The 24,479-nt window shown below is 39.4% G+C and overlaps 1 long non-coding RNA gene and 1 other non-coding gene across 3 annotated transcripts; one reads left to right on the top strand and one right to left on the bottom strand.

Annotated features, from left to right (window-relative positions):
* Positions 1–23,233, top strand: LOC148977169 (uncharacterized). 2 transcript variants are annotated; one of them, XR_016145551.1, is made up of 3 exons: positions 1–111; positions 466–585; positions 2,652–2,727. It is a non-coding gene; the product is annotated as an uncharacterized LOC148977169 (long non-coding RNA). The 2 variants fall into 2 exon arrangements; XR_016145550.1 differs by lacking the exon at positions 2,652–2,727 and adding an exon at positions 22,267–23,233 and having other exon boundaries at positions 3–111.
* On the bottom strand, positions 15,801–15,914 carry LOC120464054 (U6atac minor spliceosomal RNA). Its single transcript, XR_005618596.2, has one exon. It is a non-coding gene; the product is annotated as a U6atac minor spliceosomal RNA (small nuclear RNA).
* Positions 23,234–24,479: the final 1,246 nt, after the last annotated feature.

Genomic DNA, 24,479 nt, shown 5'->3' with positions numbered 1-24,479 from the left:
AGAAGAAGAAGAAGAAGAAGAAGAAGAAGAAGAAGAAGAAGAAGAAGAAGAAGAAGAAGAAGAAGAGGACTGAATAAGAGACATTTATATGATAAATTGTCCTTGGATTTGGTGAGTAGCTACACATTTTAAAATGTGTAAACATTCAAAAATGTGATCGTGTACTGGTGTTAATTTGAGAGAGAGTGATTTCTGTGTCCGTATGAAATGCTGATACTGATAAGCTCTGACGTTAATGAGTAAAATGGTTAATGTGTTTATGAGTTTGTAATGTTCATATTTCATTGTTGATCATATTGATCTAGTGATTTTGTTTAAGTTGCATAATGTTATCTAAGCTGTCGAATTACGATGGAAAAGTTGCTGTTAAATGCTGAACAGGATAACAAGTGTTACTGTTTTTTGTGTGTTAGACTAATAGCCGTGAATGTGTTTTAAACTAAATGCTGCCTGTTGCACATGCAGGTCAGGTCTTTATTCTACACTGGAACTGCGTTCATTTCAGCGTTATGATCTAAGATGGCGACGAGCCTTCCCAGCGAGATGAAGTCGATTGATGTGAGAATCCAACACCTGTGGAATTCGGTAGGAATGTTCTGATTGCCTGTTAGTTTTGACTGAGCTTAATGGGCTATATGCACGCATAAGTTCCGCATTTGACGCAAGGATGCTCAACAGCAGTGTTGTAGTACTCGGGACTCGGACTCGTCTCGGACTCGGTCTCGAGACCATATTTTAATGGTCTTGGTCTTGTCATGGACTCGTGTCCATTTGGACTCGGAATTGACTCGTACTCAAGCATTTTTTTTTTTAGGACTCGGAATTATTCCCGAGTCCACTTGAGTTCAATTAAAAATATTTTTAATGATTATTAATGTATGTTAATAAAATATTTCTTTAAATTGATTGACACGCCCAGTGATTGGTGATTTTCTAGTGCGCAACTGCGCACGACAAATTGTAATAAAATTACTTTTAACACCACCTACTATGTGGCCTTTTTACCCTAAACTGATCATTTTTTTTTAAACTAAGTAAATTCAGTAAAAAAAAAAAAAAGGATTTCTCTAAGTAAATAAAAGTAAATTAGGTAATCAACCCTCACTGGTCTCGGTCTCGACTCGGACTCGACGCTCTATGGACTCGGTCTTGACTCGGACTCGACTCTCTCTGGTCTCGGTGTCGACTCGGACTCGAGTGAGGTGGTCTCGACTACAACACTGCTCAACAGTTTCCGGTTGGGGAGATTAAACCGGAGGAAAACGGGATTATGGCAGAGTCTTCAAAATTTACTGTCCACCCATCTTTGAAACGAATACGTTTAGATGTAATTTTAATATATAGTTATGTTTATTTAATATAATTTTAACAACGAGGGGTGTCTGTTGTATCTGTTTTTGTGACTAACATTTCTTTAGTATAACCATGGAGTATAAAATTCAATATAATTTCTCGGTATTGCATTGGACTCTACAATCGGCGGAAGTTATCGAGCATCCTTAAACCTTCACCGGAAATACCGCCGTGCATAGAGCCCATTTTGGAAAGACTGCTCAGAGTATTTTGTTTTCCTGTACAAAAAGATCTCTGGAACTGTTGAATCACTTTTCCGCGATTCAAAGGATCTGGACTTTCTGAAATGAATCAATGAATCGGATCTTTTGAATCAAATTTGTCTAAACCAATTTGAAGTAAACTTTTCCAACTCAACCTTTTGAACTGAACAGGTCAAACGAGTTTTTTGAACGGATTCATTTGAATCATTTTCTTCTGAACTTTTGTTTTTGCATTTTGTTCATTCTTTTATTTGTTTTTGAATGTGATTTAGTGAATTGTCCAATTTTTTCAATTGCGATCATTTATCAATGTTTATGGGGTTGAATTTATGTAGTATTCAACTGAGTGAACAAACAAACGAGTCAACTGCAAGTGTTCAATAATTGTGAATTGAAGTGAATTCCTATTGCTGGGTTTACATTGAACAAAAACAACAATTTGACAATTTGTTCTTTTTCTTTCTTTTGAACATAAACATTTACTCCAGTCACTCATTTAAATATAAAGATTTTCTTTATTATTTAAACAGTGTTGTCTTTATTATATCTCCATAGTCGAACCTACTGGCCTATAGTTAATACTAGTAACAAGTGCAATATTATTTGACACGTGTGCTACATGTATACATTGTATCTTAATTTTAATCAATCTTTCATCAACTGGAGCCCACCTCTGAACAAACTCAGTGTGTAGGCTACTTGCTTCTATATAAATCTTGAAATGTCTGCTTTTAAACAAAACAATTTAAAAGGAAAATAAATAGTCTAGTTCTCTGCTTATGTAATCATGTGCATTTCACTACTGCGAACTTGCGAAGATCTCGAATCAGCATCGTCAACTTCATCTCTGCTGCCGACCCTGACGCAGAAAACACTAGTTTATTATAAACACTTAAATGTCTCATGCTGTCACGGTTGGTAAATCCTATGTCTGCTTCTTGTCTCGTGTTTCTGTTGTTGTATGTGTGTGCGCTGATTAGAGGGGTGTGGCCGCTCATCAGCGCTCGTCAGCAATCACTCATTCCTCATGACCAGCTGCAGTCTATCAATTCATGTGTATATATATTCTCATCAACTTCTCATCTCCCTTGTCAGATTGTTGTTTGTGGTTTCTGGTGTGTGTTTCAAGTGTCGTTCAGTCTTGTGCTTCTCCTGTTCCGGTTCTTGTCCTGTGGATTATCTGGATTTCTGTTCATTGTTGGATTCACTTCACCACCTCCACGCTTCACTTGTCACATCTGACCATTTATTCCCTGCATCACTAACCTGTTTGTCAGGATTTTGGACTGCCTATTTGTGTCCTCAATTAATAAAGAGTTAAACTGCATTTGCTTCCATCTGATCTATCATGACACATGCATGATCATTACTTTGCTGGTTTTTCGTGGCAAGCTCTGTGTGTGTGTACTTAAAGGGTTAGTTCACCCAAAAATGAAAATTATGTCATTAAAGACCTCCATTCATCCTCGGAACACAGTTTAAGATATTTTAGATTTAGTCCGAGAACTTTCTGAACCTTTGAAAATGTATGTACGATATACTGTCCTTGTCCAGAAAGGAAATACAGACAACATCAGAAGTAGTCCATGTGACATCAATGGGTTAGTTAGAATGTTTTGAAACATTGAAAATACATTTTGGTCCAAAAATAATAAAAACTATGACTATATTCAGCATTGTATTCTCTTCTGGTTTCTGTTGTCAAGCCGCGATCAGTGACGCTAATGGTAGCGAGGGAAAGTGACGGTCGCCCAGCCAATCATTGCATTCATTCCAAATGGAAAGAGTAGCTGTGTTTATTGCAGCCCTGAGAGGACTAGACATTTTAGATGTGTATTGGTATATAAAATCAGTTTAAAGGGGTGGTATAATGCCCTTTTCACAAGATGTAAAATAAGTCTTTGATGTCTCCAGAGTGTTTATGTGAAGTTTCAGCTTAAAATATCCCATAGATATTGTTATATAGCGTGTTAAAATTGTCAAGTTTTGTGACTGTCCCTTTAAATGCAAATGAGTTGCTACTCCCAGCACAGGGGGCGGAGCTACAACAATTTGTGTCCTTTTACCTCATACAGGTATGCACTGAAAATGTCAATGTTTATGTTCAAACTGGAGTCAGGCAATGATGGAGAGACTCAAGAAGAAATGACATAATGTACAATGCAACAGGACATTTCTGAATGGTTAGTTGATGAATTTAGGTAGCTTATGTGTAGTTATCTTCTAGTCATTGATTAGCATATTCTGTCATGATAATCTATAAGTCACATCCCTGAGGAAGGGGTTTATGTAAAATTTAAGGTTGGTGATGTCACTAACCAGTGAGGAATGTCGCATAGTCCCTATACCAGCCGTTTTGTTGTAGTCCTTAAAAATCTATTTCTTTAAAAGCAAATATCTTCTTGTGCTTTGAACTTCCTTAAGCTTTGTAACTTTGCAGATGTTGTTTATGCTCAAACAGCAACATTACACACTAACTAAAATGAAAAAAGTGAAATCATAATCAACCACCCCCTTGAGCATATTTGGGGAAAAGTTTTTTAGAAACAAATTGCCTACCCTCCCTTTAAGTGTATATTTCTAATTTATTTTGATGTGTAGTTGGCATTGTACTCTCCAAGGTTCAGGAAGCTATCCTCTGTAAATGTGCTGTACACAAGCTAACTTTTTTGTCATACTGCTCAGGAACAGTGTTATAATTCAAACTCATTGCTAATTTTATTTGTTTTTTAATGGCCAAACAAATTGTTTTGCTTTCGCATCCACACAATGAGTTTCCTTAACTAATAATTGTGTGGATTATTTGTATCTATACACACAGGAGAACTTCACAAAAGATTTCCACAATTAATTTTTAGTTAGTAATTTGCATAAGAAACCATGTCCAAATTTGAGCTTTCTGCACATATATCATGTGTGTTTAATAATAAAGTGTTTATCAGGTAGGGTAGTAGGAAGGGCTTTATTCTTCCAAAAAGCATTCATTTAATAATTTTAATAAATATAATCATTATCCCTCTATGTTATTATTGCATATTGTTTAATGTACAAAACCTAGGTGCAGATAGTATATACTATTATATATAATTATAAATAGCATCTAAGTACTACTATTTACACTTATTGCAAAGAAATTACTGCTATTTTTATATAGTGTAAATAGAATCTATATCGCTATTTTCACTTATAGCATATCACAAAGAAAATGCTGCTATTTTCACTTTGTGTAAAAGGAATCTATTGCTACTTGTACTACTTGTGCTGCTAACTTCCCTGAGGTTAATATACAGACCAATGGGGTTAACAACCATAATGGACCTATAAAAAGGCGACTGAGATGTTTAACTTGCGGTATCTAAAGTGATTTACATCTGTACATTTTAAAGTACATATTCCACTGATTATGGAATAAACAATTCATCAAATGATGGTCAAATGATAGCATATATAAAGATACGTGGGGATAATGAGCACACATTTGGCATTGTAAAGAGACAATTCAAATGATGGACTCACAGTAGTGGAGTGTTGCAATGCAGTCCAAATAAAAGATCACCCAAACACGACAGTATGCTGAATGTTTCACTTGGAACTTAAACAATCCGAAAATTGTGCCGTTACTTGATTTGAATAATTATTTTAGTGAATCAAACCCTAAAAAAACAACACAGACACCACATGCACAATTTTGACCATGCACTTTTTACCAATGCTTTCACCTCACTAACGTAGCCTTTTCAGTGTACTTTAAGAGCAACCTTCAAGCCTGATCCATTCTGTCCCTCTTAATGCGCCAAAAACACAACCTCATCATGTGTGACAAGCCTGTTTCTGCCTCAACCCAACTTTGCTGCCCTTCATAAATAATTAAAGATCTAATCTGTGATATTTCCAAAGGTCAGCAGCACAACAAAGTGACAAAAAATGCCAGCTCCCCCATTTCTCTCAACGTTTACACTTTCTTTACTACTTCCGGCCTGAACCTTTTAAGATTTCCAGGAGAAAGAAAGAGAATTTTTTTTTGTGAGCCAGCAACTATTGAACTCTCGGGGTTGACCTTCATTCCATTTTAAAGCTTTGTAGATAAAGCCAAAAAAAAAAAAAATAGAAAAAAGAAAAATGCTTACAAATTTTTAGTCTGCTCTGTCACCCCACGACCTCAGTTTAGCTAAATGCTAAAGAACAAAGGTCACTAAAGCTTTCCTGCATGCCAAAATACTTAAATGTATTATTTAAATACATTTGAATATAAATATGAGCTAGCTAACCTTGATTGGTCTCCTTGATGCATTATCTATAAGGTTCCACAAATCTCCAGACACAGGAGGACTATGCTATCTTCCACACAGCTCAGGAAGTTACTTTCAGAATTAAAGATGCCAGCAAAGACATTCCTAATCCGTGAGGTATTAACTGTCCAATACCATTATTCACATCACGGATGCAGCAACACGAAATTTTCAGAGTTATTAAAAGTTAATCCTAATGTATGATTTTAACGTGTGTGTTGTTTCACTAGCGAGATCTACACTGTAATTAGCACAGTTATCAAGTCTGTGTCCGCAGACTGAGTTATATAAATGAGGCTTGCTGAATGAAATGTTTAGTGTCCTAGAGATTTATTCAAATGTTCAAAGCTGACAGTGAGCTTAATCATTACAGCGTGCTCTTGCGGAATGAATTTTCTCTGCAAATAGGGTTTTATCTTGCCTTTTGGACGGAAATGTCAGAGAAACACACAGAAGGTATTCTTTAGCCTGGAAAACATAATCCCTGAGTTCCTTTGTTCCCTGTATCGCGTCGGAACAGGAGAGGAACGCTGGCTAACTGAAAAAGAGTTACATCCTCGCTGTCAAGTAAACAACTGAATTGAGTATCTAGCATGTTTTTGCTACCAATATCATATTGCCTGTCATGTTCTCTGACATTCTTAGAGTTACTGACTTGGAGAATAAGTTTATATTCATGATCAAAGCCAATTCTCCCTTAAAGCTGGTAAGCATGATGCATTTATGAAAAGTGTGGATGTGTCAGGACTTGCATTCCGCGGTCAGCCTGACAGTGCGGGTATAAAGCAGAAGCGAGTGCACACACATATGCTGGATGGTGTCCAGTTTTTCGCAAAGGTACAGCAAGGATGGCGACAGGACAAGACGTCTCCCTTCCATCCTCAGGGAATGAAGGTTACCATACGTAACAGACATTCCCTTTCATTTGGGAACTCCTACATCTTGTTGGAGTAGTTTCCAACGAATTTAGCATCCCGATTTTAGCATCCCTGCACTGGTTGCCGGTTTGTTTTAGGGTTGATTTTAAAATTCTTTTATATGTCTATAAGTGCCTAGACAACCTTGCTCCCCTCTATCTATCTGAGCTCTTAGAGCAATTCAATCCTTCCAGAGATGTTAGGTTAGGTACACAGAAACCTTTATCTATACCACGGTACAGGTTAAAACACAGAGGCCATCGTGCCTTTGCCACTGCGGGCCCGACATTATGGAATAGCTTGCCTATTCATGTTTGTTCCACGAATTACCTGTCAGTTTTCAAATCACGCATGAAAACACACTTCTATTCAATTGCTTTTAATAACGTGCAATCTGTATTTTTTTTATTGTTCCAACATGACATCATGACTTTTGCGTAAACATACACGCCACTTTCGAGTCAGGTGGCGTGTTATCTCTACGCATTTTGCGCCATCCGCGTGTATGTCTACGCCATTAACGTCCGCGTCATTCCGCGTGTCTGTACACGCAGTCAAATCTCCAGTCATAAATGCCATTAACCCCAGTGACGGTTATATTTAGGGACGGGGTTGAGGTAAGTCATATATTTACATAACGTTAATTCAGCGGCGTTCATAAACACGCTGAAAGGCGATTATGCGTCTTGATAGCACGCCAAAAATGGAAATCCGAATTGGCGTGGCATACACACGCTACTTCATGAGATCAGTCTGATTGTTCGGTCTGTTGTGTGATAATATGTTGCTTTGTAAAGCACATTGGTCAGCTTGTCTGTATAAATGGTGCTATATAAATAAATTTTGATTTGACTTGACTTGGGGGGCCAGCGGGCAAACTGAATTGCATAGCCAAGCCGGATGGTACGGATGAGCCAGTGGGACGGCCTCGGAAGAGCTAGCCAGGTTTCGAGAGAACGTGCTAATGAGCCAACCTGGGCCACCGGCGTACCCACGGAGGGGAAGCGAGCTGAAAGGCAGGGGCCGGACTCTGGAGGCATTGCTGCGGCCGAGAGAGGGGTCTGGGTGTGCGGGGTAACACCTACCTGCTTTCACTGAGGGGCAGGGAGTCCTGGCTTCCGCGCCTCCTTGCCCTGCGAAAGATGAGAGTGATGAGGCCGTAGCGGCGTCACTGACATGTGAGTGCTCAGAGAGGGGGAAAGGAGTGGCAAGGCATGGGAGCGTCGCTCACTGCAGTCTGCACCTCTTGTGACCCAGAGATGAAAAAAATTGCATTATTGAAAATGTGGGTACCACTGGACTCCAGGGAGCCAGCGGCGGAACAGAAAATGAACAAAGATTCTGCACCCGGCCCTCCTCTGGGGGGAAGGAAAGGTGGGTACACCATCTCCCGGAGAGCAACTTCCTCCAACTCTGTGTCGCCCGTCTCAAGGCTGTTGAGACAGGTGGCGCCGTCTTCCCCCAAAAGCTCATCACAGTAAGGGCCGGTTCACATATCGCGTCTTTTGCGCGCTCAAGTTCGTTATTTCAAATGTAGGCGCACGGTATGCGCGCTCATAATGGAAGCGGTGCGGTCCGCTCGTTTTTTCCATGCGTCCGCGCCGCGTCGAGATAAAAACATCTCAACTTTTCAGAATACAGCAAGCGCACCATACGCACACAATGGGTCATGTGACAAGAACCAACTGAAGCGCAACCGCCCTGGCGCTTTGCAAAATGGAGAATGTGGCGCGCCCAGCGTTTTATACGAGTTTTTAGGCGCTATATGTGAATCCGGCCTAAAGCTGGCTGTGACATCTATTCCACAGGGGACTTATCCACCCTTGGCAATAAACAGATTGAGGAGAAACCACGAGTGACTCGGTAACACATTGAGTCAAGCTCTTGGTCTCCTCAACCTGCTTCTGAACTGTGGAGAGCCGCTGGGCACAGAGAAAGCGAACTTTGGCAATGTCTTGCACCTCTGCAAGGTTTAGCCATGGGAAGGCTTTTGGATCGCCAGTGTGGACATCGTCTGACCGAGGGCCAGTGCTGTGACTTAAATCATTTTCTCGGTCAGTCACAATGCACAGCTCAACCCCAACTCAGAACTACCCTTGTGTACTGTGTGTTTTGGCCTCACACAGATTTGTAGTGGGGAAGAGGTGGTCTGCCATTAGCAAAGCCACCCTACCACCAAGGGTAGTGAGAGAGGAAAAAACTCTCAGCAGATTTTGGCATGTTTGGCTTTTCACATTGGCATCAATATGCTTCCATACTGTTAAAGTTTATTTCCGGGCAGGGCGAGGCGATTACGCGTCGCACTGCACCCCCAGAGTAGCCCAGGAAGTAAATCTGATTCAGCATGAGTAGACACCCCATTACAGTGGGAACTCAGCATCATCATTTAGAGTGTAACAGCCCTCTCTCTGAAGCAGCGATCGACATCTGACCCTCCCCCGGAGCCCCGAATGACATGGCTGGTCCCTCATGAGAAGGACCCGAAATTCCACCCGAAAGCTGCTAGGCATGCAAAACAGTGAGCATGGCCATAACCTTAATGACACACAGCACGCTCAACCCCTCATGAGAAAGGCAAGACCAACAACGTGCTGACGTGGTCATGCTCTCATAAGAAAGCATAAACCATCCAGGATCACAGCCTCAGCATGTTTGCGATGTGCTAGAGGAGTGAGGGGTCCGAGGAGGTGGTCTCTGTAATCCTCAGATCACTAATGCTATTAACCAAAGTAGCCTTTTTCCTGTGGCCACCAGAAGAGGAACTAGATCGGGGAGTAGGAAAAGGGACTCCACCTCGTTTGAGGCACTTGAGTCTTGACCGTGCATCTAGAGCGTCGAATGAAGCGTGCTGGGTTGCCGTGACAAACCGCGCTGTTAGCCGGCAGCTCAACAGCACACGGCACACTGAGTGGCTCAAGCCTTTACGAGAAAGGGTAGACGAACAACGTGCCGACGTGGTCATGCTCTCATGAGAGAACACGAACCCAGGCTCAACCTACTTAAGCCCAGGCACGTGAAACAGTGATCATGGCCGTCAAATGAGGACACGAATTGACCGTATCCAGAAACACGCAGGTGTAACGTCATCCTGAAAGGATGAAGGACGTGATCTTCACCCGTGTTGCTCTTTTCACAGAAACGCTCTCTTATTGTGCTGAAGCACATGGATAAATGCGGCAACACAGTGGGGAAACTGCAAGACTACTGTGTGCACTCAACCGAATACCAGCTGTGACAACAGCTCTTTGAAAAAAGGCAGATCACGTGAAGCAGCACCTGGTACCTGGTTTCTTGAAATGTACCTGGTACCTTAAATTTGTAATCCTACAGTACCAAATGGGTTGCTGTTTTGTGTTGCTGTTATATGCAGTTTTACAAAAAGTTTTACAGTTTTTCAAAAAGTGGTCACATTAAGTTACATTTATTTATTGACACAAATGAACATAAAAGTCGGATTTTTATTTATAATCGCTAAATGGACTGACCCAGTTCTCGAGCTCATCTCACTGACTCAATCTAGTTGCAACGTTGGCCAGCTCACTGAAAGTAAAAGAGATTAGTGAGTAACATAATTTTAAGTTTGTTCCTTGCACAAAGCTATCGTGTGTCTTCAGAAGACTTGGAATATAAAGCACATCATAATGCTGAGAAGTTACCCACAATCTTAGTTCTGCTCTGCAATTATGATGACAATTCGTCAGAGCACTGGCTAAGGTTAAACTCTGAGATTTAGTTCATGACTCTGAGGTTCAAAGCCAAAGGAGGGAAATATTGCCTGAGAGGATAGAAACATTCATCCTGAATGTTTACTATTTACTTCTCTCCAGTCCAGGATGTGCCTTATCTCTGGCTACAGCAAAGCAATGCGTGTGTAGGTAAATTTAACGTGTGTCTGGGTAAGCGTGTGAATATGCAAACTCATCATCAATGTGTGCTACTAACACCTCTGCTCATGTGTGACGTCCTCTCTCTGCCCTCTCCTTGTGTTCTGCTGGCAGGGTTGATTATGCCGCTTGTCCTTTTAACCCTGCGGCTTTGAGTTAGTGTCATCCTGGGTCTCTCATTAGACTTTTTTTTCCATTAAACATTCATGATCTGCGTTTCCACGTCAACAATGCACAAAGGTCACTGAAGAATCATAACTTGGGATGGTTATGGTTTTTGCATCGCACATAAACTGTAGCACTAGCGTACTTTATTTCTCAAATAAAATCTTTGCCTTCCACCAGCTGCGGCTGCCTCTCTGAGCTTTCATAAACCAGGAAAAATCATTGGGCTGCCACGTAGTAACTGGGCTGAGACTGTCAGAGGTGAACGAAATGCAATTTCTATAGGTAAAATGAAAATTGGATGGTTCTTTCCATCTCCCATATGTGTCAAGGATCCAACTTTAATATATTTTCAGTATCCTTGAATGATTGTTTGCTTCCTGCGACTGCTCACGGTTCTCTGCTGCTGCATGGTTGTAATTATTTATTACTCATTGTATCATCATTATGTCTCTGCATGTTGTTTAAACATTCTATTACATTCACTTGGTACAAGCCAATGCTGCTACAGCCATTCTGCCTGTGTGAAATAAAACTTTTTTTTTTTAAAGCACTTGTTTTGCAAATTACCCTCAATAAAGCGTTTGTTGCCTCCTAAATTTGACTAAATCTACAGAGACTACACTGAGTTACAAAAAAAGCTGAGAAAAGCACTTGGTATGGTCTCAGAATAAACAGATACATTAAAAGAGAAGCGTTCATGACTGCACACATTTTATTAACTATAAGAACTTTAACATCCCAGGGGTTGAGCAAAACATTAAAAAATTAAAAAAGTAACTAATGTTTTATTTATTTATTTATTTATTTTTAGTGTTGTTGTTTTAACATGGCTTGATTAATTTCTGCAAATTATGAAATAGCTTCTAGAGACTTTTTTTAACACTGGTGTAAGACTTTCCACTTGAAACTAGGAAAATCCATTATTTAAAAAAAAAACATTTAAAGAAAATTAATTGGTTGCATTTTTTATAAATTTTTAAGCATTGTCTTAGCTTTATTTTGATTCAGTTTCGGTTTTAAGTTAAAGATGAAGTACTAAATTTAACATTTAACAAGCATTAATTGTTTCTCATGTGGACATTTGTAAAAAAAAAAAATAATAATAATTTGCATGGCACCTGATAAAACTCATGCATTCGGACGGCGAATTATTCGGGGTGGAGGAGTTTTGAGATCCTACAAACGCGGGAACACACAGCTCACGTGGTCAGTCATATGATAAGTAGAATGTGCTTCAAATAATAAGAATAAGTTAAAATATAAGGAAAAAAATAACCTAATATGTGATTATTTAAATCTCCTGTTTAATAAAACGCATTATAATTAAAATGGTTTTCGGTCTTGCCTTTTATCTCAAATTGTGAAAATTAGCGGAAATAATGTATTTTATAAAGTATTTTTGCTGTCATTTTAAATGTTTACAAGCTTTTCTCCTCTTTCATCTTTGAATGGTGATGAAATATTGTTCTTGTAAATATTTTCCAGCATTTCAATTATAAAAGTGTAAGCTAGATCTTTAAAATGCATCCAAATTACAGTGAAGCGCAACGTGGTGCTCGGCAGTGGTCAAAAAGGATTTTAATTGATTTAAGGATTTTAAGGATTTAATTTTTTTTATTGATCTCTTGTAAACTCAGTGATGAGGAATGTCAGACAGTGATTAAATTACCACATGACCTTGGTGTTTCACAAAAAAAAAAACAGTAGTTAATTCAGCCGGTGAATTTTACACGGATGGTGGGAGAAAAAAATTGACATTCTGGATTCTGACAGCAATGAAATCACTGACTAGCCCCTGTAAATGTTGAAAATACCTTTCGACCCCATGAGGAACAATTACCATCCGAATATGGCTTCATTTTCATCTAAAGCCCTATTCAGATGGGAATTAGAGAAATCTTTATTTTTCACAGGCCTACTTGGGGATTTAAATCCTGTCTGAATCTGCAATGTGTTTTTCTCACACAACCCGTGTAAAAATTCCATGGCAAATTAACTACTGTTTTAAAGCAAACTCAACAATCCTGTGAGAAGTCTAATCCCGCCAGAATGCAAATTGCCGATATCGTATTGTACAAATGCTTCTACACAAGTGTTTTTCGACTTAACCTGAGCTACCCTTTGCAGCACATCATTCACATGCCTTAATTTCAATATGGATGGTATTTGACAAAAAAAAATGGAATTATAAAATAAATAGAACCAAATTGTGTAAACTGCAAATACCGCCCATTTTAATACCAGTGTCAGGTAAGATATTTGTCTAGATTTCACTGCTCACTTATGAGGGGTTGTTACAACATCCAAAGGAATTTTATTAAAACTGGGATGGTACATTAGCCCACATCTTCTGTGATGGGTTGAAATATTAACTTTATGGAAAATCAACATAACAGCTTTTCTTGTCTTCTCATCACTGGACATGAAAGATTGCAGAGGGATATTACTGAACTAATGCCCCTTGTCCTGCTTGGATAGTCATCAAAACTCTAAAGGCTAAAGATCTAATTAGCCCGAGCAGCACTAAGGACACTGTTCCTACCAACAATCCAGAGCCGCCACATAACATACAGCCAATTACACACCTGCCGGATAAGGATGGTAATCAGGTTGTCATGGTTGCTGAAGTAGCTAAATTGTTTCTGACTTTTGGTGTTATGGAAATGAGGGTCTCTCAAAGACACTCACTTACTTTAGGCCACTGGACTCAACTGGCACTGTTTCAAGGGCATCAATGACCCCCAGACATTCAGCCGGGAATTTGAATAATCCCAACCGTTGAGTGCTGAATTTGGCCATTATAAAGCCATTAAAATGATAAAAGAAAGGAAAGTGACTTTTTTTGCTTTGTGGCACACACACTTTCAAATGCTTTTGCTAGGTGTAACCGACCAACAAAAACAGTTATCCTGAAACATACATCAGGACCAATGACCTTAAAATGAGAGCTGTTATTTGCTGCATCAAGTACTTCCTGTCTAGCTCATATTCACAGCAGCCGTGAAGAGCAGTTAAGGCTAATAAACCAATACTAGAGCTCTAAAAAGCTTTTAAATCGTATTCATTTGTCGTGTCTGTTACACAACCACTCACAAATGACTGCTTTCAGAGGCAGCCACTGGGTCTTTTGAATCACATAGCGTATTTACTGCTGTGCTTCGCTCTGTTCATTTTCTCTGGGTTATTTCCCACAGGAGCCCACCAAGGGGTTTCAGGGTACTGCAGCAAACAAATAGAGGTCAAAGAAGACCCCACAGTAACTAGTAAAAACTCATCTATTATGACTCATGTCGAGCCTCATGTTAACAGTGTTCTTAGTACCTGAGCTGAATTTCAATTTATACTATATTTGTTTATTTCACAAAACTTTTTTTTCAAATTTAAATTGCGTCTTGCCTTCACAAAAATGCCATTTTTACAGCGACCCAGACTTACATTGTCCAGAAACAATGTTCCAGCAGGAGAATGGTCTCTGCACCCACTGATGGTCCTACTGCTGTGGGAGACATTCGGCAGAGCTCAGGTAGACCTGTTTGCGTCCCAAGAAAACGCTCACTGTCCAAAGTTTTTCTCCAAGAGCAGGGATGTGCTGGGCCACGTCTGGCCCTGCTGCCCGCTCTTTGCTTTTCCCCCTGTCTCACTCCTGCCGCGGGTATTGGAACGAATCAGGGAAGACGGATGCTCAATGCTGCTTGTGGCTCCGCTCTGGAGAAACCAGGCTTGGTTCCCAGTTCTTATGCAGGTGACAAGCACTGCCACATGTACAATTCCGACGAGGAAAGACCTCCTCTCTCAGACTAAGGGCTCGATTTGGCATCCTCATCCGGAGCTGTGGTCCCTGCATGCATGTGCCATCAACGGGTACCCACAAACCTCCTGGAGGGAGTGTGATCATGATCACGCAGGCTATAGCACCGTCTACTAGACAACTCTTTTCCTCAAAATGGTCTGTGTTTTCAGGCTGGTGCAAAGCCCAAGGCTTTTCACCCCTAGACTGCTGGGTAACGGAAGTTCCCATCCACGCTCAAAGTTTATGTGGCGCCCATAGTAGCGTTTACAAATCCTGCAACTGGCCAGTCACTGGGGAAGAACAAACTGGTCATCCGCTTCCTTAAAGGAGCTAAGAGGCTAAATCCTCCCAGACCACTCTCAGTCCCCATGTGGGACCTTTCCACGTTTTTGGAAGCCATGAAAGGTGCCCCGTTCGAGCCAATCCACTTGTCGGACATGAAACATCTGTCATTCAAGACAGTGTTTCTTATGGCTCTTGCTAGTGCTCTCAGTAAGTGCGACGTGTATGGAATTTGGGCCAAATGACTCGAAAGTTATACTCAAACCAATACAAGGATACGTGCCTAAATATCTCAACGCACCATTCGAGGCTCAGTTTATTTCCCTTTCTGCCCTGCCAGTTTACAATGAGGAAAAGGATGCAAGCTTTTCTCACACATGTGTGCTGCGTATCTTTACCGTGCCTGCAACATGGTTTGGTTTGCTTCGGCGGAAAAAATAAATAAATAAATAACGACTTTGTTCAGCTATTTATTTTCTTCTATGTGAGCCTCTGAGTTCACGTTGTGTAACAGCACAGCATTTCGTCAGAACGTAGGCTCACTATTGGCCAGCATCACACTCTTGATAGTGAGCGGCCAATAGTGAGCCTACATTCTGATGTAGCGCTGCACTGTTACACTACGTGAACTCACTTTGAGGCCCACATAAGAAAACGAATAAGTGAATGAATTTGTTATTTCCGTGTGTTTTTTGCACACAAAAAGTATTTTTGTTGCTCGTCAAATTAAATTATTAGTGCTATTATACTTTAAGTCGGATTTAGATGACAGCAAAACTATTTCAAATGTAAAAAAGGTAAATTAGTGAGCACCATTAAACATCAAATATGGGCCAATAAAAGCCACAACAATTTCACCACAACTGGAAACCTCCAGCTTCCAGCCCTGATTCTTAACCACTATACAACCACTCCAAACACGGTGAGAGTAAATGACAATGCTTTAACCGCATGTGTGTTGAAGTTCACTAGAACTGCTTCCATTCTTTTCAAGTGGAGTGCTAACCTTTTCTCCTTTCAAACAACGCCTGTGTGTTGATGGAGCACCTGATTCGAAATGAAAATGATAATGGTGATGGTCAACATCTCTGACACCTCATGCCAATTTAGAAGGCGAGAGTTCGTTGTGTGTTGGAGTTGACACAATGCTGTCGCTCAATCCAGTAACCCCAGGCTTTAAGACTGTCACCCGTCTCCCCACCGCATCTCACCTCTGATGATCTGTCCAAACTGATCCCCATTCAGTCCCCTGTGCCTGAGCTGTCTTGTTATCTGTCACAACCTGCCTTTCCATCAGTGAACTCACAAAGTGCAACACAACACAAACAGGTTTTTGCACTTGGGGTTTTAGCACTTTTTGGTGTTTGAAAAGGCTGACCTTGCTGAAACTATTATTATTTTAAATTTCCTTACAAAACAATAAATCTTTTGTTTAAGCTGACGTTTGAGTATCAATTTGATGTATAGCGACTCAATTTGAATGTCTCTTCTTAGGTGACTGAAAAGAGTCCAGAAGTTGTTAGACTCCACAACTTATCACATTATAATAAAATTTGACATACTGTACTGTACACCATTCAAATGTTTGGGGTCAGTAAGATTATTATTATAATTTTTAAAGAAACCACTTTTTATTAAACAAAGACACATTAAGTTTATCTGAACGTAATAACTTTCACAAAAATATTAAAGAGCCCCTATCATAGCATTTGAAATATTCCTATTTTTGTTTTAGGAGTTCCCAAAAACAGTTAAACGTGCATGCAAGGATAAAAAAAAAACACTTTATTTGTCTTATAATATGCATTTATTTTTAACTGATTTGCTCAACGACTCCCAAATGATTCGTTCAACGATTCATTTTCCCAAACACCCCCTTTGAGTGATGCGAATCCTGCGGCGATTGGTCAAATGACCCAGTTGTTGGTAAACCGTAGGCAGAGACTGTCGGCAACGGAGCGCCCATAACCAGGATTATAGCTCGTCAAGTGTTGAAAATTGTATATAGTGTTTGAACAAACGTGTCAGAAAAAAAGTGCACTTTCCACACGGTTCCTTACTCAAGAGCAAGAGCAAAAGCAAGCTTTCCCGGTGAAACTCACATTGCAGGGGCTTTTGAGGGGCAGTGCTTATTATATAGAGCGAAGTCATATTTGGCTAAGTCGTTTAGGAGGTAATTGCCATTTTTCAATGACTGTCTGGTGAATATCAAAAACAAAACTAACTTTACCCCGCTTAGAAACTGCGCGGAGTGTACACAACACAAAATATAACTATATTGTGCATGCTACAGAAAACATAACAGCAAACATTATTAATATTACTTACAGATTGTGATTCGGAGGAGGACGAACCTGATCCATATACACTGGATACTGAGCCCTCCTTCAGGAACAACTGGCTTGCGAATGATTCGTCATTAAAATGATGAGAACACAAGGTTCGGGCTATACTGTTGTGGTATCATTGCAATTTCAAAGATGAACTCTGACCACAGATTCTTCACATGCTCGTCCCTGGACAATGGAAACAAGTGGCTGAACTGTCTTTGCAATGTAGAACACAGCGTCTTCTCGACATGATGCGATTCAGCTGAAGTATTTGAATGTGTTCTAGACGTCACTTCAAGTCTGCGCGCGCAGTTGTTGGGAGCGGCCAATGACCTATCTACGTCACGATGTAACAGCTAATGAATCGTTTCAAAAACAATTCATTTCATAGACTCAGAGTCGACTCTCACTTTTGAAAGACAATGACTTTATATACGGTGCACTTTCAGATATAAATCTTTGCAGGATGTTTTCATTCCCTTAGAGCTATATTCCACACTACATGAACAGTCCTGAACAAAAATCCATGATAGGTGCTCTTTAAGCAGCACAACTTTTTAACATTGATAAGAAATCAAAATGATTTCTCAAGAACACTGATGGCAAAACTGAATTTTCAGCAGCCATTATACTCTGTTGCACTGTTTAATATAACAGTTGCACTGTAATAATATTTCGCAATATTACAGTTTACTGTATTTTTGATCAAATAAATTGCAGCCCTGGTGAGCATAGGAGACAGTATGCCAGTTATGAATCAGTGAAAAATGTGGTGATGCACAGTGTATTATGAGGAAATTAAAGTGTTCTTTGACCTTTGATCCATGTAAACCTGTTGTACGAGACCTCCAAAAAATAGGTACCTTTAAAATAGAAAAATAAACTCTCCACAAAAGTAAACACATTAATATTTAAACAGCTTAAAGTGGTTATTTTCTATGAGTGTTTGATATGGTGAAAAGTCTTAACTGTACTCATTTGTTATATTGATCATATGTGATGCTGAACAAGACAAGGCCATTAACTTTCCTCAGTTCTGAGAGCTTTTCCTGCATTGATTGTTCTGTGTGGGTCTCTGTGGGACTGACACCACATAAAACACAGCTCTGAAGGAGAGTCTGCTTGTTCAGATGCACACTAGGACAAAGATTAAACGAGATCGGGTACCTCAGGGTGACCTACTGGCACTTCTTTTGGATCAGCATTGTTATGCATGGATAAAGCTCGAATAAATATGAACTACTTCGATTGATCGTAACCATGAATAGACTTGGGTCCATTTTGTGGTCCATTTTTTTCCCTTTGTCAAAAAAATTTAATGCAAAAACCACAAAGACTTGGTGACGGTCTATGCAGTATCTTAGATACAGATTTCCCATTCAAACATCTCTTTAGCTTTGAAAAGGCTATATATGCATTTCTCCAAGATCTCCAGACCAAACAGATCCAAATCAATGCAAATGGCTCATTTCTGCCAAAAAGCAGAAATTCTCAAGGCATCACCTGCTCCCACTCACTCAGTTACATTAATGTGATTATTATTGTATATGTCATTTGGATGCATCGTAAAGGAACACTTCACCCAAAAATCTAAATTGTGTCATTACCAAACCCATATGACTTTCTTTTTTCAGTGGAACTCGAAGGAAGAACCCTTTACGAATGTGTCATACATAGGCCTATAATTTATGTTTGTGGATTCCAGCTACATATTGAGTTACATAATTTTCTTAAGCTCAGCCTCCAAAGGCCTACTCACATGCCACTCACAGTCACAGTCTAAATAGTATACACCAAATGGCAAGAGATGCCTGAAATCGACAGTTTCCGGGATGTATTATTTATTGGATTTTTGGCAAGTAGTCAAATGTCTTTCTACTGTTTCAGACAAAGCCAAGCAGCAAACTAGCTCTATGAAATATTAATAATTATATTCTTGATATAATTGATTATGACTATTTGGATCATTTAATCGGATTAATTTTAATGTACGTAGCTACAACAGATTCCTCGGTTCATCCCGTGAACACTCAATATTGGTTAATAATTAATTAATAGAAATGTACATTTCCAGGACATGGGAAATGTCTTTCTTAAGTACTACTAAGGGCTATGATTAGTGACTCCAGATATGGGCTTGAGACACAGAAATCTTGGCATGTGAAATGAAAAAGATTTTAACTAGATTAAACATTTAAACTACTCTAACATACACATCCATACATTAATACAGTTTACCAAGGGAAGACATTATAGGATTTGTTTGATGTTCAGCAGTTTAGTTCTAACACTCCCTTCTTAAAAAGGGGTAAGGATACTTGCTGTATCAAATAATGAGACTAAGTTTGATAATCGCATGTCTCTTCCATTTGCATTAAACTGTCCTGATGCAATTTGTTGAGGCTCCAGTTGATTTTTGCTGATGTGGTCTTAATGAGAGCAGCAGTAGTCAGAAGATCTTTGGTGAATGGAAAGACAAGGCCGCAGCCTGGTGCAAGTTGGGTTACTTGGGGGACTTCTAGTTCCGCCTCATCTTCATGTTAGGACTTCTAAAGAGAGTCAGAGAGCAAAAGGTCAAGAGGACCAGAGAGGGCAAGCGAAGAGCTAAAAGAAAGCTGATCTTGTAAGAGAGAGATGATCTTGATGATCAGTAATTTTAAAGCGTGAAGACATCGCACTCTCTGGAGGTGTGTGAGCCAATGTGAAGCTGCCCTTTTGGAGGGAGTTTTTCACGACTCATTGTATTCTAGTAGGGCATTTAATTGTTTAATTTCATTGGATGTTTACGGAAACAATCTACAAGCGTCCCCTTCATGCACATACTCAAAGCTTGTGACCCAGTCACAAATTAATAAGTGCAAGTCGCCCCGGTACACACACAGACCGAGAGAGAGAGAGAAGGTGCAATCTCACGAATCTGAGTTTTGCAGACGCATGATTGCGAGTCCATGTTCTTCGAATGGGTGGAGTCAGGGCCAGCGTTGGAGGAAAGAAGGTAGGACCTTTTGAGTTGTGTATTTTCAAAATCTAGTGGCCATTTTGCAAATCCCCATACCCTACCTTTAAATATAATGATTAATTTGTGCGTTTCTGATTGGTCCAGACGCTACATTCACATGGGTTTGCCATAGGTCCATGTTGCCCTATCTGAATAAGCCCCAGTATTTGCCCTAAACAGGTTTGTTCATGCATGGTTTCCAAACCCAGGCCCACACATCAAGCCCATATCATACCTACATTGGCCCACAATTAAATGTTGGCTAGGGATAAATTCAACATTTAAACTGTGATTGTTCAGCATGAATAATCTTGGCATTCTCTTGGCAAGAATAAGCTGCAGAACAGATTATGTCAATAATAGTCAAAATGAAAATTTGCTGACCTGCTTACATGTTCAATTAAATCAGCCATCTCTGTCCATATTTTTTAACATTTGTGAGATTTGTCCATCTTTTCAGTAGCATGACTCCCTAGTTCTATGCTGGTTTCAGAGGAACAGAATGGGCTGTTCAATTTTTTTATTTTTTTATTTTTTTTTTATTTTTTAACATGTGCTCTGGAATTTGTCAACGGTAATCTAATCTTGGTCAGAAAATGTTTCTTCGTGGTTCGGTCTGCCTTATGTGTTTTAAAAGGATTTCCATTAGCTTCAGGTGAAACGCACCCAAAATATTTATGACGGAAACCACACTTTTTCAGAGAAAACAGAAACTAGAGCTTGGATGCAAATGTTCAGTTGAAAGTGGGGGAATATCTAGCTGGATAGGAGACAGATATGATTTTACATCAAGGACAGGTCTCACAGGCAAAGCTTAATCCACTGCCTTTTTGATCTATATTTTTAAACTAGTGAACAAACACAGTTGTTGGAATAACATGATGGTGAAACAGAGCCACTGAGACTTCCATGTCTTACATTCTAATCCAGTATTACACAGTAGGCCTACACCAGACACCAGACTGATGAAATTGTTAGAAAGGGTTGATGTGATGTTCTTTGACACCTCTTTGTTGAGATGATAAATGACAAGATATGCAAATGAGGACTGGCTTTCAGTAAACATCCTTGCTTTCAAAGGCATTTGTGAGAAAGATAAGGAGCAGAACGACATTATCTGATTATTCCACATGATTTGCTATCAAAAAACTGAATCCCATTCATGTTTTTGCTCGTTGCTGCAGAATTTTCAAAGCCAACAGATTCCCTATTAATGCATTCTCATTTCATTCTCATTAATAATCACAATTCTGATTATGATGCTGAATTGAAAAAGAACCACATAATTGAACATGCAAGGACTAAAACTACAAGAACCACAAAGCAAATTAAAAATAAATGTATGCATGAAAACAGTTTCTTCAACAGTTAAACAATTACAACTTGGGTTCAGTTTTGTGCCGATTAGCCTATACCCCACATATTAAGAGACAGAGAAAACAAAAAGCCACCAAATCCAATACAGATATTTTCTCTGTTTATGACCATTTAAAAATATTCCACAATATTCTTTATAGTTAAGTGCCTCATAATGAGTTTTCACAAAAATACAAAATACTGAAAAGCCTGAATGTGAATAAAAAATGACTTATCACAATAAAAAAAGTTATCACAAATTTTGTGTATAATATTTTTGCTAATTATTTTGAGATGCTTATGTATTTTATATTGATCTGAATGTATAGGTACTAGTCAGAATTGTTCATTTAGAATTTAGTGACATAAATGGATGGTGTTTTTTTTGCGAGCAGGACGAGGTTGAGGGCTGTATGCTCATTAGTGATCATGCCACCGGCCTCACGCCGTCCTCCAACGGCCCTCGACCTTGCCCTGCCCGCCACAGTGAGTATAAAATAATAAAAATAAAGAAGCCCTTTTTCAGGGAGAAAATGGTATCCATTTTTAACAAAAGTTGATGACCTTCAGTTCATGACCTTCATACTTATTTCAGCAAAATCTTCTAAATCTCCTCAAACGACTTCTGTCACACTTATGACCGTGCAGCACCTAATCTTCTATTTCTCTATCGCATTTTCCCCCATCTCTTTTAAGACACCTTCCTGGCAGACTGAAACGTTGATCCACCCTGTCTACAGCCCCACTGGCCTCTGCAAACAGCCATCTATCTCCTGAAACCCATGTGTACACTCTGTCTGCCAACAGTAATACATTACTACCAGTCATTGAGGTGAGTTTCCTGGAGTCCATACATCAATACTCTGATGGCAGGCACCATCACAAGACTGTTGTTCCAGAGAAGAGCAGTCTTCCAATCCCAATAGTTAATAGATGGCAGCAGCCTTGGATGGACTACAGGAAGATGCATCAGAGCTCAGCATTACTCACTAGACCCCAGCAAATATGTCGTGTAATGCAGGCCATGAAGGAAGCAGGCAGTCATGACAAATAGTTTCTGTTTTTAGTAAAAAAGGTATTTGGAGAGTGAAAAAAAAAAAACAAACACTGATGAAGAGGGGATTTACTGGGGTAAAATCGGACATGACAAAGATCTTTAGAGTCAAAATATAAGGGTGAAACAAGAATAGATAGAAATTAGCATAAAGTAAAGTTTCAAGTAGTTTCTTTTTTTTAAAACTACATGCTATGTTGAGATTTAAACTCAGTTCACACTAAGCTGTTCCACTAGATTATCCAATCTTACACTTATTAAGGTTTTTTTTTGTCATGGTCACCAAACTGAGACAGTATTGTGAATGGTTTCCCCTCAAAATAAAAATGGCATATGAACTTTCTATGAACTTTCTGTCTACAAATACATGTGTGTATGTTTAAAAATACATTGGCTCCTATACATTGGCGCTCAAACTCAGTAAGGTTTTTTTTTCCCACTGCAACATATGAGATGACTTTAAATCTCATTAACAACCAAATTTCTTATAGACCTATGGATCCTATAAACCTAAAGAGATGATTGATAAAAGTTTTGTACATCTAAAACATGCAATGTTTTACTATATTTTTAAGTTTGTTTACCCAACAGAAAAAAAGTAAAAAAATGTATTGCGACTTTTTTTCTCGCAATTGAGTATACATCTTGCAATTCCAACTTTTTTACCTCAGAATTGCATGATATGAAGTCGCAGTTGCGAGTTATAAAGTCTGAATTGTGAGATATAAACTCAAGAAAAAAGGCAGTCTTTTTTTCCTCAGAATCGAACTTTATAACTTGCAATTTTGAGTTTATATCTTGCAATTCTGAGGAAAAAAGTCAGAATTGGGAGATGTAAACTTGTAATTGTGAGATAAAAAGTCACAATTATCTTTTTAGATGTTTTATTTCGGCAGAAACAATTAAGCTTCCATAGTCTTCTAGATGTATACACTCTACTTAAACACTGTGAATATTAATGAAATCACACTGGGCCAAAAGACAGAAGCAAACCTTAACTATTCTGTGATGTTTAGCTGCACTGCATGGCTTTCATAATCTGGGGTAGGGAATGAAAACTTCGAACTATTTTTATCTATACAGTAACAGACACAGGCATCAAAGCATGGCTGCATGCCTTAACATAGACGTTTAACCAAACTGAGACTGACTTGCCGCAGAAGCAGGTTGGAGGAGATAAAACAGCAATGCAAGGAACAGAGGGATGGAGAAGATGCTGACTGACTGACAGAGAGAGAAGAAAAAGATATAAGAGAGAGACAGAAAGAAAAGAACGAGGCAGCGAGAGAAACAGTGAGAGGAAACGACTCAGGATATTGCCTGAAACTTTCATTAGTCAAGGCAGGTTTTTTCCCCGAATAATAAACGCCTGCTTCATCATAATTGAGTCGTGTGCTTTGGAGATCTTAATTAGAGCTGCTGGGAAGGAAACAGCAGCTAAGAGACTTTTCTGACCCTCTGACCACGTAAAGAGCTGTGAGACGATAAGCCCTCTATTCACTTCCACTCTCGTTTATTTCATTTGTTCCACATTTCCTATCTCATTCTTAACGTCTCGTAATTCTTCCTTCTCCGTCTTTCACAATTTTCAGCTGGTTTTGCTTCAGGAGCTAGATTATATGGTGAACATCAAGGCGATTCAACACTGTAAAAATAAAAATCCTTTAAATTAAAAACTGACCTGTATTCATATATTAATTAGCCTGACTATGTCAGACTTCCTACTTCTGCTAATTTCATTTCGCTTCTGTAGTCAGTCTGAGATAGCAGCCTATCTTTCAGTTTTCCAGCGGCCTTCAGACGGCCGGCCAATCAACGAACAGTGGACGGGCTGAGAGCCGTGACGTAGACGCTA

Source organism: Pimephales promelas, chromosome 11, assembly GCF_988280905.1.
Source record: "Pimephales promelas chromosome 11, fPimPro1.hap1.1, whole genome shotgun sequence".
Lineage (NCBI taxonomy): Eukaryota > Metazoa > Chordata > Actinopteri > Cypriniformes > Leuciscidae > Pimephales > Pimephales promelas.
Note: the sequence above shows the minus strand (reverse complement) of the source record. Positions and strands in the feature narration are given on the sequence as shown.